Genomic DNA, 22,014 nt, shown 5'->3' on the forward strand with positions numbered 1-22,014 from the left:
GCTGTGATGTGGAAAAATGGGGCCTAATGCATGTGCTTAAATTGTTGTCACAGATTAGCCTGTGCAGTCCACACAGGCTAATCATGGACAACACTTTCCTCTTAAAGGTATTTTTCATTGAACAAATAATCCTCTTTATGAAAATCCAGTCTAGTCAGAAAGTACCCTCCCTTATTAGCTGATGTGAATTTCACATTCTAATCTGGGACGACACTTTCTGACATTAGTGATCCGCATATTGGCTTATGAAAATACATCTCTGAAAATGGAGTAAAGATAATAGATATAAATGTACAGATAAGTATAGCATTAGCCAACACTTTTCTTGTTTTAATACAAAATGACTTAATTGTATTTATTTTCATGCTATTAAAAACAAGGAACCAATAAAATGCCAGATTAGAAATTCATGTTGTTGAAAACCTTCACAACCTGTCAAGAGGCATAGTTTGTTATAGATATAGATAATAATATAATTTGTTACAAGTTCCTATCACCCACTGTGTTGTTGTTGTTTTCAGCAGAGCACCAACATTGATATCGAGTTGGCCCAGCAACCGCACGAGTCTTGCCTGCAGGAGCCCCAGTCCAGAACGACCCTTCCCCTCCCCTGACTTCTAACTCCTCCCCCTTGACCTCCTGACTCAAAAAGTCAGCATCGTTGAACAACTCCGTTCTGCAGAAAATTCCGAGCATGATTCTGGTCTGAACAAACACAATGCCCACGTCAAGTTGTCCACACATAAGCCTGGGTAGTTCTATTAAGCTAGAGTTCCGCGTGGGCCTGAGAGGGACGAGTTTTACAAACACGAAAAGTTATAGCTGTAGTTATGGTAACGCTAACAGTCATTTGTTGCTGTTGGACATTACAACAAATATCCTGAAAAATAAAAAGTTCAATAACTTGTTCCAATCTTTATGGGACAAACAGAAATTGGACAGGAGAAAATCAAGGAACAATAAAAGCGTAAGCTTTCCTAGTGGGATGCTTCTGCTGTTGATAGTTTGGATGACAATAGGGTTACGGACTGCCCCAGATTGTCCTCTCAGCGGCCAAAATATCATAATAGAACGGACTTTTGACAATGTTACCGACAAAGAAAGGCAGTAATGACTTGGTTGTGAATACCCAGAGCACGATACATCCATGCTGACACAAAAAGGCAGTAATGACTTGGTGGTGAAAACCCAGAGCACGCTACATCCTTGCTGACAAAGAAATGCAGTAATGACTTGGTTGTGAATACCCAGAGCATGCTACATCCATGCTGACACAGAAAGGCAGTAATGACTATGCTGTGAACACCCAGAGCAAGATATATCCATGCTGACACAAAAAGGCATTAATGATTATGCTGTGAACACCCAGAGCAAGCTACATCCATGCTGACACAGAAAGGAAGTAATGACTATGATGTAAACACCCAGAGCACAATACATCTATGCTGACACAGAAAGGCAGTAATGACTATGCTGTGAACACCCGGAGCACGCTACATCCATGCTGACACAGAAAGGAAGTAATGACTATGCTGTGAACACCCAGAGCAAGATATATCCATGCTGACACAGAAAGGCAGTAATGATTATGCTGTGAACTCCCAGAGCAAGATAAATCCATGCTGACACAGAAAGGCAGTAATGACTACGCTGTGAACACCCAGAGCACAATACATCCATGCTGACACAGAAAGGCAGTAATGACTTGGTTGTAAACACCCAGAGCACAATACATCAATGTTGACTCAGAAAGGCAGTAATGACTTGGTTGTGAACACAGAACACGATACACCCATGCTGACACAGAAAGGCAGTAATTACTTGGCTGTGAACACAGAGCACAATACATCCATGCGGAAACAGAAAGGCAGTCATGACTATGCTGTGAACACCCAGAGCACGATAAATCCATGCTGACACAGAAAGACAGTAAAGACTTGGTTGTAAACACCCAGAGCACAATACATCCATGATGACACAGAAAGGCAGTAAAGACCTTGTTGTAAACACTAAGAGATCCATACATCCATGGGGTGTGCCACAGCCCGAATTACGCCCACTATTGTGAACAAGGTGCTTAAAGTGAACATGTCTGGTTTTGGTATGAGGACTTAGCACTCCAAGCCTAAAAGGCCTCGCATTGAATTGATGCAAGAGAAGGCTTTGAAAAATAACAGCAGTTTTGTTGTGTGGTCCAGTACGCCCTTCGACTCTCAACCTGAAGAAAGCAGAACTCAAACTCGGCTCTTATCAATATCAGCAAGGCCAGCATGTCATATCAGCTTCTTGAGCTTCATGTGAGACCTTACGTGTTAATTATTTTGTTGAAATAGGGGCCGAAATTCAGCCCAATTCTCATCTCAAAAAGTCTATATCCATGATTACTGGCTTGAGTTCTCAATTCATGGTTTCCTGGAAGAAAAAGAATGTTTTGATAGGTTGCAACATTGAATTAATCAGAACTCAAATTCAGCCTTTGGCAATATCCCGAGGCCAGCATATCAGCTCAGCTTCTTGAGCTTCAGGTAAGATCATACAGTGTTATTCATTTTGTCGAAATTGGGGCCAAAATTGAGTCCCATTCCTAATCTTAAACAGTTTATTTTTTCCATAATTACTGGCTCAAGTTCTCAATTCAAGATTTGACCCCAAACAATGTTTTAATAGGTTACAAATTGAGTTTGTTTCCTTATGCAGCTCTATAAGTTAAACCTTTGTGCAATTATCTTGATAGCACTTATTCTATTTTTTTAAATTATGTTTAGCAAAATCTACAACCATTTTCCCAATTAAATTCAAAACACTGATTTTTTACGAATTGTCCCAATCCAAAAATGGTTAAAATAAACTCTGCACAAAGCTAGTCCCTAGTTATAGCACATATAAAAGTTTTTTATCAGAATAACAGGCGAAGTTTAGGGGGGAATATAGGAGTGAACTTGTCTGTCGGTCTTTCGGCCTGTCTGTCGGTCCGTATTAAGTGTCCGCTCTCTAATTCAAATAGTTTTCATCCGATCTTCACCAAACTTGGTTAGAAGTTGTATCTACATGATGTTTAGGCCAAGTTCGAACATGGGCCTTGTCGGGTTAAAAACTAGGGCACGGGGTCACTTGGTGCGTTTTTAACATTCTGCATGTTGTCCGCTCTCTAATTCAAGTAGTTTTCATCCAATCCTCACCAAACTTGGTCACAAGTTTTTTCTAAATGATCTCTAAGACAAGTTTGAACATGGGCCATTCCGGGCCTTAAAAACTAGGTCACCGGGTCACTTTGTGCATTTTTAACATTCAGCATGTTGTCCGCTCTCTAATTCAAGTAGTTTACATCCGATCTTCACCAAACTTGGTCTGAAGTTTTATGGAGATGATCTTAAGGCCAAGTTAGAACATGGGCCTTTCTGGGTGAAAAACTAGGTCAAGGGGTCACTTAGTGCATTTTAAAAATTGAGCATGGTGCCCGCTGTTTTTGTGAAGACGACATGCAAAATATTATGTATCAATGGGGCTTGTGGGGGTATTCGTCACATCTGTGACAAAGCTCTAGTTTGCTTATTTCACTAAGTTTAATTACTATTTTGAACTCACATCTATTGTTTCTTATTAAATACCATACAGTTATATTGTCTCACATTTAAAGTTGTTAAGTCTCAGGTATAAGTCATAAACTGTCACATTTAAAGGTGTGCTGACTCACACTTAAATACTAGTACGTAGATTGTAACATTTAAAGTTGTGTTGTCTCACATTTTAAATTGCTGAGTATCACATTTAAAATTATGTAGTCTCAAATTTAAAGTTCTATAGTCACACAATTAAAGGTGTACTATCTCACATTCTAAATTGCTCAAGTTATGCCTGTTTTTGATTTACAAAAAATAAATACACAACACATGTACAACACCTTGCTACAAAACCAAAAATTCCAATTTCAAGTTGGTGCGCGTAAAAATTGATTCTACGTTATTAAGAAATTCAGCACGAAGACATCTTGCGTCAGACTACCAAGCCTCCTATCAATATCTCCTCCCATGTTGGCTTCATCAACACTTCCATCAGAGCCTTGGTGAGTTCGACTTCCGTCTCAGCATCGATGTCGCTTAGCAACAATTGGATGATGGGCGTCGACAAATTAGGCCGGACAAGTCGCTCAAACTGAAACGATCTGATCCAACAGGTAGAGCAGGCATTGCGTGACACGTCCGTTAATGTGACTGACCTCATTATGTTGTTCTCGAATAATGTGAACCTTAGGCCTGGAGAGCTGTTTGCGATTGACGCCATTCAACAACAGTTGTTGTTGGCAATTCTCGGGTTTGGGGTGGCGACTTTGGCGTCAGGACTCGCTCCATCTCTGTCCATGGCCCAGTCGCAGCAGCAGCAACAAGAAAAATGAGTAGTATCTTATGGGTGTTCTGGGATATGGGGCTTCATGTATGTGCTTAAAGTGTCATCCCAGATTAGCCTGTGCAGACTGCACATACATAAAGTCCTATTAAAGTGTCATAGTCTTATTAAAGTGTCATCTCAGATTAGCCTGTGCAGACTGCACATACATTAAGTCCTATTAAAGTGTCATCCCAGATTAGCCTGTGCAGACTGCACATACATTAAGCCCTATTTTCCCAGAATGAGACTCGTATACTTCACTTTACATCAGTATTTTATATGCCTGAAAAGTTCCTAGCATAAAATGGGAATTATGTGCTTTTACATTGATCACACTTAGTAAATAAAATGCAAATAGCACTTGATCTGATATCAATTTAAATCATAGAAGGTAAGGGCATTAAGTTTTGTATAATTTCGACCAAAATTAAGCCCCTGAACCAAAAGTTTATCCTTGCATAAAAATCTGCTTTAATAGAATTGTTAAATTATATTTAATTTAAGTAAAATAATTATGTAAAAGCCTTCAGCTCATTTTAAAAGTCTTTTCGTCATTTATGTTCAACGTTTATTTAAATTCTTGGATTTTGTTTTAAGAGCCTGTTCCTACAGGAACCTATACAATCATAGATCGGTACCTAGCTGAACAACAGGCTGTATGGTCAGCTGGTCCCAGACGCCCAGTGACACTTCCTGGCCCAGGACCTTGGGGCAAATGCTCAACTATACCTACCGCAGGGTGGAGCCACTCTGAACCTGGGGCTCCATACTTTCTTGGCCAGGGGCCAAGTTTACCTTGTCAATAAGGTACATGTAGGTTGGTAATGTACATGTAATTAACTATTTATAACGTGCAGCGTTTCACTCCAAATTTTAATTCAAACAGTATGTGTTAAATATTGATAAAACTCTATCCTGGCTGCTAACTTAAACAAATCATTTATGTAAGTGTTAAATATTTATAATAGCCGCCATTTGTATTGCCTTGAAAGGGCTCAGTGGGGGGGAGGCGTACACATGTGTAATTGTCTGCAATTCTACCCGTCCTTACTTTCATCCTTATGTCCGTCCCACCTTTCTAGTGTTGCACATAACTTATTATAATAATAAATATTAGTTCCAGAGGGACACAAAATATTTGTATCAAGTGTACAATATATAGAAGGCTATGTTTGTATCAAGTGTTTAGTTTAAAGCCCATTTGTATCAAGATCCTTCAAACATACTTTATTTCTTAAATATTGTTATCACTCAAACGACATTGATTTACTTCTTATATAACTGATGCCATTTCAGAATGCAATTAAATTATTTTGTTTACAGGGACACATTCCTTGGATGCCCTAAGGTTTCTCTATCTGTTCACAAAGGCTTTATACTCACAAGTTCAAGCCCAGTGAGCGGATGTTCACATTATCAAACTCTGCATATCAATAGGTAAGTCACCTTGCAATTGCAAAACTGGCCACTGTGGCAAAGCATTCAGGAGACCCAGTCGTAATAGCCTGAACCTTTTGATGCAATAAAGCTTTCACAAATACCCAATAGGTAAAACCCAATACAAACTGGGGTTTCTGCTCTTCAATAAATTGACCAGTTTATCTAATCTAAGTTTAAGGGTTCAGCCGCAAACTACTTTATCTTATAAAGAAATGTGAAGACAGTGCACAAGTTCAAAGCTAAACCCTCAAATTTGCATTTAAAATTTAACATCTAGAGTTATATTAAACTCAAACCACAACAACAACAACAGCAAACAATTTCTCAGCAGGTACCAACATATCTGACTCTATCACTCTTTACAAAATCATGTTCCATATGAACTGTAAATATGGTTCTTAAACTAACATTGAATTACAAAGAGGGATCAGTGCTGTTCGTACCTTTTAGTTTAGGGGGGTATACAGGAGTGTACTTGTCGGTCTGTTTGTCGGTCTGTCCGTATTAAGTGTCCGCTCTCTAATACAAATTGTTGTCATCCAATCTTCACCAAACTTGGTCAAAAGTTGTATCTAGATGATCTCTAGGCCAAGTTTGAACATGGGCCATGAGGGCAAAAAACAAGGTCACGGGGTCACTTAGTGCGTTTTACACATTCAGTTTGGTGTCCGCTCTCTATTTCGATTACTTATCATCCGCTCTTCACCACACTTGGTCAGGCTTTTTATATAGATAATCTCTAGGCCATGATCGAACATGGACCATGCTGGTCCAAAAACTAGGTCATGGGGTCACTTAATGCGTTTTACACTTTCAGTTTGGTCTCTGCTCTCCATTTCAAGCACTTATCATCCCCTCTTCAAAAAACTTGGGCAGAAGTTTTATTTAGATGATCTCTAGGTCATGTTCGAACATGGGCCATGCCGTGCGAAAAACTAGGTCACGGGGTCATGGGTGCGTTTTACACATTCAGCATGGTGTTCCCTATTTCAAGTTATTTTCAGCGCTCTTCAGGTGGGGGAGTTCGTCACGTCTGTGTCAAAGCTCAAGTTTTTTTAAAGTTAATATCTTCTTGAGAGAGTATTGTGCTGCCAGGGTTGAACCCGCATTTTGATACTTGATAATTTTTATGAAATGCTAGTAAATTCTTAAAAATAGTTGTCTTAATTGACACATGACATACTTAATTGCAGAATCCCGGATATCAAAGCGTTTTTTTTTAAGCATTTGCACCAGCAACAGTCATCATCTCGAGTTACTGGCATCTCTATGGTGTGGAACCCTCCGTCTTTGAACATCATAACAGCACATGAACCAGTGGCAGTCATCATCTCAAGATTCTGGTATATCCATGGTGCAGGACCCTCGGTCTGCAAAGATCATGCAGAGCGAACCTCAGGTGAGTATTCAAGTCGTGTGAATGTTTTTAGCATGCCCCCAAGTCCACAGATGTGTAGATTCATGTAGATTTACCTGTGTCCGTCCATACGTGCATCCAGTTGTTGAATTTGTATGTCAAGTCTAAACTCAAAAAGTATTGCTTCTAGTTTGATTAAAACAAAGATATTTGCAAAACTGTGAACTTGCCTTCTTTTGTATTTTGGTTCTTTTTCTTTTACATAAGTGGAATTTTGAGACTAAAGTAAAATGTGGGTGCATGGTGGCAAACCCTTTTTACTACTTCTCAAAAGATATTTGAGTCCAATGGCAAAATGTATCTTCATCAAATCCTAATCCAAATTGTTTGGTAATAAAATGGTCATACTTCAATATAAATATGTATTATCAATTATTATTTTATAAATAGTCTCAGGCACTTCATTTCCTCTATGGATTCAAATCAGATTAGTTGTAAAACCTTGAAATACCAAGTCATGTGCTTGTTCTTGTTTTTTTCATCGGTATCAAAAATAAAATGAAATACTGGCGTTTACAGTAACAAGTGTTTCTTTTTCAGATGCCGTTTGACGAAATCAAACCATCCAATCACAAACACAGCCTGTTGCAGCAGTTGTTACCATATTGACCCCAGTCAAACCTAAGAAGTCCATAGATAAATACTTTTTTAGATGTGCTAGTCTTTACGTACCTCCTGGTTTGTTCAGCACTTACTCTGACTCTTTGAATTTAATGACGGGTGAAAATGAATGACCTTGTTCAGTTCGAAATGACACATCACAACAATTCAAGTGGAAAGCCAGAAAGTCATGTCAACAGCCACATTTTGTATGTGTAACAGCCAAGTTGTTTTCAAAGAAAAACAATATTTTACATTTTATTTTTTATTTGACCAATGTTTCATGGGAATTATGATGCTGTCAGTCTCTTTATGTTGAAAGTTTTGGTTAAAAATAGAATGTTAATTTTTTTTTTAAAGCACACATATTGCATTTATATCCAATGTCTTTGTCTGTATAATGAATTTTTCACTACATATTTTGATCCTTATAATGGTAAATGTATGGAAAAAACAATTTTATCAAAGATATTCTAAGATTGTCAAGTCTGTTTAAATGATGCTGGTAACTTTGACAAAATTGAAAAAAAGGAGTATTTTCATATTATAAGATATGTTTCAGTTGTCTGTTTTTACCCGTAATATAGATAAGCTAATTTAATGAATTGTTCACGAAGGTTTATAACTTTTACGCTTCAGCTTTTTCTGTCTTTTAATCCTTCCGAAAACAATACTAGTCAATTTGCTCATTCGGGGTCGGTATTCGATCATGAATCTTGTTTAGTAGCATACTATTTCATTGGAATAATAATGCATTCTGGGAAAAATTATTTAATCTAACTAAAATTATTGATTCTGTAAATACCACTTTGTTGATTTCAATGGATATTGTTTGTAAAATTAATATAGTATGACTATTGCGTGTTTGGGAAAGCTTTTAATGAAACTGAGTATTATAAAAAACAAAAAAACAAATAAAGAGTTTTATGAAAATTGTCAAAACTTATTATTGTTAATTTGTGTTGTTAGATCATAGATGTGTATGCTCACAATTGTTAAACTTTGTTTTTGGACACAATAGTTTATTATGCGTATCCTCTTTAATAAGTGAGTAACTTAATCAAGATTTATTGATCACTGTATATATTCTGTAGGTATATTTTGCCATTTATACATAAAGCAACTGTAGAACAATTGTATTTTAAATGTAAATTATTCTTGTATTGTTGCCATTTGTATAATATAAACTAACTGTTTACCTTAGTTTGTAAAAACCTTTGTAAAAAAAACATTTCCTGTGTGAATGCTCATATATGTATCAAACTGTTAAAATAATGCACAGTACCAGAAAAAATAGTCAATTACACAGTAAGGGAAAGTGTTGTCATATGCTAACAATTGTATAAAATTGCAATTGTCTCTATTTGTAATAATAGAGAGCAATATTATTTGCTTAAAAAATAAAGATGTCTGCTTTGTAAATTAATAATTGTGTTTACATCTCAACATAAAACGTAAATACATTAAAGTCTAAAAGGATTTTTTTGAATAAACACTTAAATAAATATATGTGCGTGTATACGCTGAATAAAAAAAATTTACATTTCATTTAGTTTTGTAACAGCGCATTTGACCTTTCACGTTGACCATCCCACACTTGCTGTCAGTGCAGTGCCTTCATTAGGGTCATTTTTATACTCCTGGTAGGGTGGCATATAGCAGTTGAACTGTCCGTCAGTATGTCAGTCTGTCCTTTTGTCCGAAAAAAACTTAAACATTGGCCATAACTTTTTGAATATTGAAGATAGCAACTTGATATTTGGCATGCATGTGCATCTCATGAAGCTGCACATATTGAGTGGTGAAAGGTGATGGTCAAGGTCATCCTTCAAAGTCAAATGTCAAATTTATGGCGTCTGTCCGTCCGTCCAAAACTTTAACATTGGCCATAACTTGTTCAATATTGAAGATAGCAACTTGATATTTGGCAGCCATGTGTATCTCATGGAGCTACACCTTTTGAGTGGTAAAAGGTAAAGGTCATCCTTGAAGGTCAAAGGTCAAAAAAATAATCAAAGTGGCGTTCCTATGAAGCTGCACATTGTGAGTGGTTCAAGGTCAAGGTCATCAGTCAAGGTCATCCTTCAAGGTCAAAGGTCAAAAAAATAATCCAAAGCGGCTTTCTCATGAAGCTGCACATTGTGAGTGGTGTGAGTTCAAGGTCAAGGCCAACCGTCAAGGTCATCCTTCAAGGTCAAAAGTAAAAAAAAAATTCAAAGCGGCGTCCTCATGAAGCTGCACATTTTGAGTGGTGGACGTTCAAGGTCAAGGTCATCCTTCAATGTCAAAGGTAAACAAAAAATCAAAGCGGCGCAATAGGGGGCATACTGTGTTTCTGACGAACACATCTCTTGTTTGTAAATATCCCACTGTTTAAGTTCAGCAAATGTTTTAAGACCAGATTTCCTTAAACTTGGGGGGTGTTATTATTTTACTTTTATTGAATGCATGAAACATATGTGTTCCGTTGTTGAATAGCTAAACATAGCTTGATGTGTGTAGATTGTGTGACAAATGTTGATCAAATTGTTACATAGAAAAAAACACAATCTTAGTTAACTTGTATGTGTTAATTACCAAACACAAATATAAGTATTTTGTAACAATATAAGTATTGTCTTTATTTGAAATACAGAATGAAATGCAATTTTAAAATCATGTCTTTATATGTTCATCTTCTCCAAATAAGCATTTTGAAAAAGCAAATATAATATCTCTATGGAAAGTATCCGTAGGCCCCATGCAATCGCTTGTGTACCTCATATTGATCAGGGTCTTTCTAAATTATTTCATGATTGTTTATCCCTGTCTGAATTGTGTAAATAGCTTCAACATCGTGAGATATCTGTTAAGAGGATTTCAATATTAAACGTTAAAATAGTATCTTAACTGTAACCGTACATCTGTTGCATTTAGTCTAACATGTTTATATGTTGTGGCTCACTGAGTTTTATATTGTCTATAATCTTGCGTACTTTAACTGTGTTTTTTAAGATAAGCATCATTATACTGATTATGTTGTTTTTGTCCAACATTTCTTTATATACAAGTTGTATGTAAATGATTAAATATGTTTATGTTGATGACATGTATTTCCCAATATAAGTTTGATGTTGAACTCTCAATAAACGACATGTTATGCCAATTAAATCCCGAATGATTGTCTTGTCACTTATATATAACTTTCCTCTATTGAACCTGGGCAGCTCATTTTGTTTTATTTTGACTGTCATTCCGTCCGTTAGTCCTCCAGCACACTTTTATCTCATGCATAATTTACCATATCTATCATTGACAACAATACAAAATATAAAATCTTCATAGGAATAATGAAACTCCCGAGGCGGTATCCGAAAAAAAAACAGTACTTACACGTGCTTATCCCTTACCTAAGACAAGCGACTAATTGCCTATACAACACTGGGCAATACCAACCCATACCATGAACCATGAACCATTAACATAATTTAAACTAAAACACGATCTTGGAAATGACTATATAAATCATGTGGGATTTCCATTGTTTTTAAGTTTATTAATGTAACTGCATGTAAAATATAACAGTAAAAAATGAGGAATGTATGGGAAAACACTGTCATGCCAAGATGTAAGCTTTTAGTATATAAATACCATAATGCTGCTTAATTTATGCTTTTTATTGTACTATTGGTGAAATAACTCGCTTAATAATGGTTATTAAACGAATATGTTAAATCAGTAGGAACGTACTTAATTCTATACTCACACAATTCTATTAATATTTGATTTAATACTGTCTATAGTGCACTTGCTATACAGGTAAAAGTAAATAAGTTAACAACCTTAAAAATAAAGAGGGCAGCTACCACAACTTACAAATATCTTTAAAAAATATATAATTACAAGGATTATTATTGTTCAACAAATAGGTCTGTTTAGGCTGTATTATACATTTTCTAACACGGTTTTATGCTATTTGTATATGACCCGGAACCTACCTACAAATACTTAACATCAATATAAACTGCCTTATTTATTTTCAAGTGTAAGCACACAAGCTAAATATATTCTAATATATTAATACATTTTAATAACCCACTTAAAATGATAACATGGCCCGTGTTTCAGACTGCACCAATTTGTATTTTGCATTGACAAAACACACATGCACAATCTTCTAATCTCACGTAGAGCTGTCATGTATAACTTTGAGACTTAAGAAAGCAAAACATTGACACCAGTTGCAGAAAGATAAGCATAATATGTCAAACTGACTTTTTACAACACAACATCTGTATTGACTGGCAGTTTGTATAGGACCATATGATCACTTCCGGGTGAAATAATGGGCTTAATAATGTTGAATGTAGGCTCATCAAACTTCATGTATAGCGATTTTGTATTTAAAGGTACTTATACAACTTCGTGGTATAGGTTGAAACATATTTAAATGAACACTGTAAATCAGATGGCGAAATAACACAATAGACACATGATCATAATGAACAAACATATGCGTGTATGAGAAATAATAATAATAAATTGATAAAACAAGAAAAAGTAACACGGCAAAGCATTTTGATTATTTGAAGGGCTTCTGTTTATGTTATGAATACAATGTTTTATTTTTTGTAAAAATTCGGATGAACAAGCTCTTACAGTGACAGTCTGTTTTAATCCAAAGGTAAGGGGTTCAAGCCCAGGTAGGAATAACGATTATGTCGGTGTTTTTGTTAAATTTAAATTTGTTGTCTTTTAGCTCCACTGGCAAAAGCTCCGAGGGGCTTATGCCATGGTCCTGTGTCCGTCATGCGTGCGTCCGTGCGTTCACTTTTCCTTTAAACATCTACTCCTAAACTATTGGTCCAATCCTGATAAAATTTCTCAGGAATGTTCCTGGGGTGAACCTCTTTCAAATTTGTTCAAATTATGCCCCTGAGGTTAAATTTGACCCTGGCGCGGGGGTCACAAAATTGAAAATTTGCTTATATAAGACCTATTTTGTGAAAATTTTCAAATCTTTCGTCCATAACCATTGGGCTTAGGGCTCTCAAATTTGGTATGTAAAGACATCTAATAGTCCCTACCAAATTTGTTCAAATTATGCCCATGGGATCAAATTTGACCCTGCCCCGGGGGTCTCAAAATTAAACATATGCTTATATTGGGTCTATTTTGTAAAAACTTAACAAATCTTATCATCCATAACCATTGGGCCTAGGGCTATCAAATTTGGTTCAATGTTCATCCCAAGCAATACCTTAATCTTGAATATTAAAAGATACACATTTAAAAATGAGTGATCCTGAAAAAGAAATTTGAAACCACATTAATCAACAAAATATTAAGGTAACTAAAATAATATTAGATGCCGGTATATGAACAAAATATTTGAATACACGTATACAGATGAGCCGCTACTTAGCTGAGGGTAGTTGTAAGGAAAGCTACTGTGTCAACAAAGCGATTACATTGAGCATGGCTCTGGGAAAACCGGGCTTAATGCATGGTGCGATAAGTGTTGTCCCAGGACTGCACAGGCTTAATGCATGGTGCGATAAGTGTCGTCCCAGGACTGCACAGGCTTAATGCATGGTGCGATAAGTGTCGTCCCAGGACTGCACAGGCTTAATGCATTGTGCGATAAGTGTCGTCCCAGGACTGCACAGGCTTAATGCATGGTGCGATAAGTGTCGTCCCAGGACTGCACAGGCTTAATGCATGGTGCGATAAGTGTCGTCCCAGGACTGCACAGGCTTAATGCATGGTGCGATAAGTGTCGTCCCAGGACTGCACAGGCTTTTACTTGAATCAATTATCCACAGCTAGTGTTCTTTCCTTATCAGTATGGCTGTTATTATTTGTGTTTGTTTTAATGTAAGATTTTATGAACGAAACAATGTTGAGGATAAGTTTGAAATGTTTATTTGAGCCTGGCTCTGGGAACAACTGGGCTTTATGCATGTGCGTAAAGTGTAGTACCAGATTATCCTGTGCAGTCTGCAAAGGCTAATCAGGGGCGATACTTTCTTGGGCTCTTAAATCATATATTATTTTTATAGGGTGTAAACAAAATTGGTATGTATACCAAAAGGAAAGATATTATGGTTCATAATAAGTTATAAATATATATTTGGTACCAAAATCTTGTTTCAGATATATTAAACATGCTGTTTTTATAGTATACATATTATATGTGTGTCATGTCATATTTGTTTATTGTATATATTGTTACAAAATCAAATAAATTGTTTTGTTTGTATGGATCCAAAAAACAACACACGACTGTGTGTTCAGAGATGTGTTATGATATAGGTGGCCGTAGGCTAACCCTCTGTCCATCATCATGTCTGTCTGTCAGTTCGTAGGTCCGTCCACAAATTTTTCCACACAATTTGTCTGACGGGGAGGGCTTTAAACTAAAATGTCTTGACAACAAAGCTGATGAATATTTGTTCTAAATATGTTTAATGTATACATGATATAACTTTGTGTCTGAAGTGGGAAATTATTCAAAATGTTCAAAGTTAGTATTATCAATACATGTATTCTATTCCTAAGTATTCAAAACAAATAAAAAAAACTTTGACAACAAAAGGGAAGCGTATTTTTGTCATAAATGAATGTGGATGTTTGAATTTAAATGGCGTTTATGTAAGTACTCCACTTGAATGTGTACTAATCGAGTCACTGTTGATACATGCAAGTGTACATATCCCAAACAACTTTAAATAACATGACGACAAAGTCACATAGTTTCATAAAGTCACTTCCATTTAGTTATCTTCATAATATCTTAAACGTATTGAGTGACATCGACCGCTGGAAACTGCGCGTTTAAGTTTCCCGCGCACTGCGTTATCAGCAGACGTCGCTATCACTGCATGAGCGTTAACAACCTCCATGTAGTTTCTATAGGCCGCGATTTCGCGTTTAGTGACGCCATCATGCTGGTAAAACACCAGCCGGTTCGTGTCCACCAGAAGTCCCGACTGTATAGCTTTTGACATATCCGCTGTAGTACGAAATTCGACAACCCAGCGGGATTCGACACCTGGTCGCGATGACCGGATATCGAGGGGATCGAACTGGATACTTCGCACCGGAACGTTGAGTTGAGTCTGTTTTAGCACGGAGTGTATATTGACAGGAGATGAATCGAGTATATGACCCTTACTGTAGTAAATTCAATATTATGCAAAAACTATTCATCCGATTTTATTGGTTTGTACGTTATCGTGTTGCTTATTAATTCCTCGTTCAAAAAAATATAACTTTTAGTATATTCCCGTTGTTATTAATGGATTTATAGCGAGTTAAACACAAGAAATACACATTTTATGTTTTACCACCGCGCGTTTTAACGTGTTGTGGCTATCGATCTTTTACAATCAGCGTACAGCGAAGCGCCGAGGTTATACATTTTGATGTACCCACTCACGTCTTTTGTTAAATTATAGTTCCATTTCTCGGCCGATTTTGACAAATTATATATCATTAGAAAGCTTACGTTACGTAGTAAACAGATATATAAATATATATTAAGTTTTTCTTCTGATTTCGACAGCCCGGCGAGTTATAACTTTAACTTTTGCAAATATCATACCGTTTTGGAGTTTTAGAATCTAGATTTACGGTTGACATGTTTGTACTTAATACCAATTTGTAGCGTTTATATTTAGAGTTCAGTTTTAAAAATTACATCTTGCTTAGGAGAATAGAATTCTGTATACGATAGAAAAAAATGTTTAAAAACGAAAGTTATTAAGGAATGAAGGCGGGAAAAAGTAGCGCGCGTTCCTAACGCACTGAACTGATGCTACGGTCTTGGCGATTATGCTTTTGTTTAGAAACCGGCCATTGAATTTCCTTTGCCATATTATTATATTTTTATGGAGTATATTGTAGTATTCTGTTCACGAAACATATAAATAAAGCTTATTATAAATGAATCTTAATCAATTAACGATTTCATCTCTTGTTTATAACACAGAAAGGGTGTTAAATTTATGATGAAACAGCGTATATAGCGGACCCTCTCGATATTATTCGGCTTTGCATGCATACTTGAAATAAAATGGGTGTCAAAAACATTCATCGTTTGCTGTTTATTATCAACAAGGTAATTATGTATAATTATTTGAAATGTTATTTACCTTAAATTATCAATTTATTAAAGATTCTTGAAAATCACGGTCGGTGTTACGCGCGTCATTTCGTATTTTGACATCAGGGCATCATGTCCAACTATTCAAAATCAGATTTTTTTCACCGGGACGATGACGGCTTGGATTTAGACAGGCAGACAGATAGTTTGTTCAGACTTATACAACAGTACATCGTCTTCAACTCAAATATATAAATTATTTTTAGACGAATTGTTAGGTGATTACACATATAGCAGCGATGATTCTGAGAATGTTGCCATGTTTCTTATCCGTGTAATCTAGAGTCCATGGTTTGAGCATTTTTTCGCGGTGTTCAATAAAAGATATCTCAATAATCTTGTTTATTGATAGATCTGTGGTTTTATTGCCCCTGTGTTCAGCACAAACCAATTATCTCGTTATGATCAGATACTGTGCCGACCAATACTAAATAACACTATGGTGTCATACGCCACAGCAGGGACCTATACTTGTATATTGGTCCCTAACCACAGGTGGCAATGTCTGGTCAGTTTACACTTTTTATGATACCTCCATGTCTTCTTGTGGTATTAGTGGTCATTTCTTGGAGTAATGTAACGCCAAATTCTCAAGTTTGCGTTTATAAGATATGTAGCGTATTGAAAACATTTATAGTCATCTGCCCATACAGATTGCCATAAACTAAATACTGTATAGATGTCAGCCAGCTTATTCATAATAATTATTAGTGCTTAATACCTATACATGTACATTTTAAACATTTAAACAATCTAATAATTAACATTTAACGTATTTAGCGGATACCGGTAAAAAACTCCGTCATTTCGTAGTCCTATAAAGAGTGTATGGTAGTGTACGGAACAACATAATTAAAAACAGCATTCTCATTTGACCACAACGGGGTTAAATAATCTTTCCGAAAAATACAAATAATACAGAGTTTTAATTTAGAATTCTATATATTTATAACTCTGTTAACTTATAAAGATATTTCAATATACATGCATAGACCGTTGACCGTGATTTTCAAGAATCTTTAAATAATTTTAAATAATTGATAATTTATGGTTAATAACATTTCATATAATTTTACATAATTACCTTTTTGATAATAAACAACAAACGATGAATGTTTTGACACCCATTATATTTGAAGTATGCAAAGCCGAAAAATATCAAGAGGGTCCGCTATATACGCTGTTTCATCATAAAATTAACACCCTTTCTGTGTTATAATCAAGAGCTGAAATCGTTAATTTATTAAGCTTCATTAATACTTAGCTTTATTGATATGTCTCTAGAACAAAATATTTCAATATATTTCATAAAAAATATAATAATAATGGCAAAGGAAATTCAATGACCAGTATCTAAACAAAAGCATAATCGCCAAGACCTTAGCATCAATTCGGTTCGTTAGGACCGCGCGCTACTTTTTTCCGCCTTCATTCCTTACTTGTTTTCATTTTTATACCATTTTTTTTCTCTATCATATACATAATTCTATTCTCCTAAGCAAGATGTTATTTTTAAAACTGAACTCCAAATATAAACGCTACAAATCGGTATTAAGTACGAACATGTCAATCGTAAATCTAGATTCTAAAACTCCAAAACGGTATGATATTTGCAAAAGATAAAGTTATAACTCGCCGGGCTGCCGAAATCAGAGGAAAAACTTAATATATATTTATATATCTGAAAACTACGTTACGTAAGCTTTTTAATGATATATAAATTGTCAAAATCGGTCTAGAAATGAAACTATAATTTAACAAAATACGTGAGTGGGTACATCAAATTTATAACCTCGGCGCTTCGATAAAAGATCGATAGTTACGACACGGTCACGTGACTTAAACACAACAAGATATTTGGCGTAACGGTCCTGTTTCTTATCCGTGTAATCTAGAGTCCGTGGTTTTAGGTACTGCACCTGTTCGTGATTTTATAAGTAGTGGTTGTAGTAGGGGTAGTAGTCATAGCAGTAACAGCAGCAATAGCGGTAGACGCAGTAATAGTAGTATTACTGGATATACTGGGTGTTGTAGTAAAAGCATTCTTTATTTAATTTTCCTCATAATTATTATTAGAAGTAATACTAGCAGCAGCAACAGTGGTTATTGCAGTTATTTCTATCGTATACAGAATTCTATGGTCTTACGCAAGATGACATTTTTTAACTGAACTCCACATATAAACGCTACAAATCGGTATAAAGAAAGAACATGTCAACCTAGATTATATAACTCCAAACGTTCGGAGCGTTAGGATCGCGCGCTACTTTCGTACGCCTTCATTCCTTATTTGCAAAAGTTAAAGTTATAACTCGCTGCCCAAATCAGAAAAAAACCTTTATATATATATATTTATATATGAAAGCTACGAAATGTAGGCTTTCTAGTGATATATGGGTACATCCAAATGTATAACGTCGGCGCTTTGATGTGCGCTAATCGATAGCTACCAGTCACGTGACTAAGTTACGACACGGTTGAACGCGCGGGGGTAAAACATAAAATGTTTATTTTTTGTGTTTAACGCGCTTTAAATCCATTAATAACAACGGAAATATACTAAAATTTGTTTTGTTTTTTTGAAAGAGGAATTAATAAGCAACAAGATAACGTTTGAACCAATAAAATCGGATAGTTAGTTTTTGCATACAATTTAATTTACTACAGTAAGGGTCAAATACTCGATTCAACTCCTGTCAATATACGATCCGTGGCTAGTACAAATGTAGTTTATAATTATACAATTAGTATTTACTCATTATGAAGGATATAATTAAATCAAGGTGCGTCTTTGCAATTGTAATACATTTTATGATTTGCTCGATTGGTCTTTGTCGACTCTGGTACTACTTAACTGTACCCCGGGTACGCTTAAGTATCCTTAAATGTACCCCGAAAACGGTGAATATAGTTACTCGCACACGGGAATTCTAACGCTTAATTGATCGTTGTCGGCTATTTTTTTAATATTAATAATGTTCATATTTATGTCAATATTTTGAAAAATGGCCACTATATTATCGATAATCCTGCCTTAATGGCATGTTGAGGTTTTTCTTCAAAGAAAATTTTATTCAGTATAGTTACGTAGCTAAATTATTAAAAAGAAAACGATCATACAATTTGAAGGGGCGGACATTTATCAAAATGAGGCAAACATATTACATGGAAACGCGTGACAAAAAACACTGCGTTAATTTCAAATACTTGCGTTGTATTAAAGTGAAAAATAATCTTATGCATTTCCTTTAATAGGTAAAGTTACTTAAAAAGTGTTCAAAAAACGACTTTTAACATGAGTTTATCATTAATTATTATTGAAATAACAAGGCGTCATCGTTGACAGGGTCGCCATGTTGCATATAATAACGCTTGTTTAAGGTAATTACTATCTGATACATTTGCTATTCATTTGGAACTGATTTAATTAAAGCATTGAATCTATTTTGTTTGACGAGTATACATACAATTGTTAATTTTATTTTCAAAAATTTCATTAAATATAAATTTTATAGAATATATGTTAATTGGCCTGTAGAACGGATTAGAATTTTTCGGTTGTTGTTGTTTTTTGTTTTTAGCAAATCCAATCCGCTTTAGTGGAAATTTGTGTAATAGGAAGCGTCATCTTAACGAAAATCCAGGTAAGGCGGAAAGCGGTTTCCCTGCTTAGCCTGTGCGAACTGTACAGGTAAATCTAGAATGACACTTAAGGCGAATGCATTAAGCCTAGAATTCACAGAACGAGCATTGTACAATTTCATCGGGGATGGGAAAAAGGGAAGATTGTTTTTGTGCAGTGCTATTTCCTATATAGCACCCGATGGATAGAAAAGTAATCTAAACATACAGGCTGGCACCTGAGAGCGAACAAACGATAAACAAACACCCAAATGAATACCGTGTGAAAGATGTATAGCGAACATCAATCATTTACTTATGACACGTGATACTTACATCTGAGGATCAACAGCGCCCCGTGCCGCGATCCCGCTAGGTGCGTCCGGTTTCTGTGGGCTCTCCTTCCGGGATCGTGGTGCATGCGTACTATAGGCGCGGTGGCAGGTGACATCATACACGCAGTCCGGGTCCAGCAAGAGGGTACTGGGCCGGAAACCAAGAGCGAGTAACTTCTGGTATTGGGAAGGACTGACTGACTGCTGAAATATGATAAAAACCAGGTAAGGCGGAAAGCGGTTTCCCTGCTTAGCCTGTGCGAACTTCCGTGTCCACATTATATCATTGTGTAACGTAACAATACTTTGCGATGACGATCTATTCTGACATTCATATGTTATTTTTTGATTTACAATGAAGTACAGACTTTTTTATGTGAACAAAATCGAGCTTAGTGAAAAAATAAGGCGCACACTTGGAAAATGGGGACTAATGAATATGCTGCATATAGTGTAATCCCAGATGTGGACTTCACAGGCTAATCAGGGACGACTATTTCCGCTGTTATGCAAGTTTTCGTTTAAAAAGGAAAATCCAGTTTAAGCGGGTGGTGTTGTGTCTGATAAGACAGTGCTGACAGTCTTATCTCGGACAACACTTTACGCACATGCATTAAGCGCCGTTTTCCTACAGCGATGGTCATATATGTATAAATTCAGGGAAAAAAACACACACAAGGCAACATGTTTCTATCGAAACCTTCGAGTACACTTTTAGACTTTTCTAATACACCACTTTATCATATCACTTTAGCTCCCTTATTTTTGAACGGCTTGTGTTGAAATTTAGGCCATGGATAATTCTACACATATCTGATAATTCCTGAAAATGTAATTGAAATCGAAAAAAAAAACTTAACAAATTAAAAACGTCATATCAAAAATCAAATTCGCAAACTCGTACAACGTTAAATAATAACAATGTGAAAAGTAAAACGCATAAACTTACACGTCTTAATAACTGAACGGCTTGCAACATGCCGATTGAACAGTTTCACTCCTGAGATTCATACGAGCCATATTGTTTTTCTTTCATTACTGTTATGTTTTCCTTGTGTAAAAACTTACCTAGAATTATGAAATTGAAATTAAATCGGAATAACATGTATATCGCCATTTACAACAATTGGTGATTTTTCTAACGCAATACTTTTTAAAACTAGCATAGCTCAGTAATGAGTAAATATATTTATTTAAAATTGCACATGTGATCGTTTGACTACAATATGTGCAAGCTAACGATAAAATCATTCATCCGTGACGATCAGATGCTTTAGCAAGTGGGAAAGGTAGTCTGTAAAATACAAAGTGCGCGATTGCGCTCATAAATATTAATACGAGCTACCGGTATATTGTTTTGTAAATTAATTTTATGTTTTCCTTATATAAGAATCCTCCTAAAATAATTAAATTGAAATATAAATAGAATTAAATCGCGTTTCAACATTTCCACGTGCAAAAATATGGAACCACACCTAGCCCACGTGCTAAAGCGTTCAATCGTCACGAAATAATGATTTTATCGTGAGCTTGCATAGAATGTAGTCAAATGATCGTATGTAAAATTTTAAATAAATGAATAAACTGAGATATTCAAGTTTGAAAAGTGATGCGTTAGAAAAGTCCCAAACTGTAACAAAGTCTAATTCTTCTCTTGACAAATCTACATTTATCACGTCATTTTTGGTATATATTTATGTTCGTGCTGATTTCTTTTCGTCCTGATATGATTGTTGTTTACCTTACAATTAATACATAACTGAATCATTACTTACCCATCCGAGAGTGGCACTCTTTGACAAAACATGCCCAACTTTGTTACCATGACGTTCGATGTCATTGACGTATATAACAAAGACGTAACGTCATCGATATAGTGACGTCATGCTATTGAACTTAGTTTATCTCCGGTAGGCCGTCTATTGTTTTACAACAAGCGTTGTAAGACTACATTACTGTAAGTAATTTAGTTCATTTGGCACAAATCATCATGGAGACATGCGTCTTTCTACCAATTTATTCTCATACATCCGATGACGAATGCGTAGATGTAGACGTAGACGTAGTCG

General features: G+C 35.7%; 1 protein-coding gene and 1 long non-coding RNA gene across 5 annotated transcripts in view; one reads left to right on the top strand and one right to left on the bottom strand.

Moving 5' to 3' along the window:
• The window catches only part of LOC127864229 (uncharacterized), a 108,842-nt gene extending 97,842 nt beyond the window's left edge, over nt 1-11,000 (top strand). The window contains exons 6-11 of one of the 2 annotated variants that reach the window (XM_052403919.1): nt 522-2,297; nt 3,969-4,174; nt 4,984-5,203; nt 5,710-5,823; nt 7,051-7,225; nt 7,784-11,000. The gene's annotated coding sequence lies outside the window, so the exon portion shown is untranslated. Of the gene's footprint in view, nt 1-521; nt 2,298-2,360; nt 2,526-3,968; nt 4,175-4,983; nt 5,204-5,709; nt 5,824-7,050; nt 7,226-7,783 lie in introns of those variants that run through there. The other variant, XR_008041604.1, reaches the window with a different exon arrangement.
• LOC127864272 (uncharacterized) lies at nt 592-21,812 on the bottom strand. Of its 3 annotated transcripts, none has more exons than XR_008041666.1 (3): nt 21,721-21,812; nt 19,947-20,149; nt 592-643 (listed from the first exon to the last, which is right to left on the bottom strand). It is a non-coding gene; the product is annotated as an uncharacterized LOC127864272 (long non-coding RNA). The 3 variants fall into 3 exon arrangements; XR_008041667.1 differs by having other exon boundaries at nt 610-639; XR_008041665.1 differs by lacking the exon at nt 592-643 and adding an exon at nt 4,169-4,351.
• Nucleotides 21,813-22,014: the final 202 nt, after the last annotated feature.

Source organism: Dreissena polymorpha, chromosome 1 (genome assembly GCF_020536995.1).
Source record: "Dreissena polymorpha isolate Duluth1 chromosome 1, UMN_Dpol_1.0, whole genome shotgun sequence".
Classification (NCBI taxonomy): Eukaryota; Metazoa; Mollusca; class Bivalvia; order Myida; family Dreissenidae; genus Dreissena; species Dreissena polymorpha.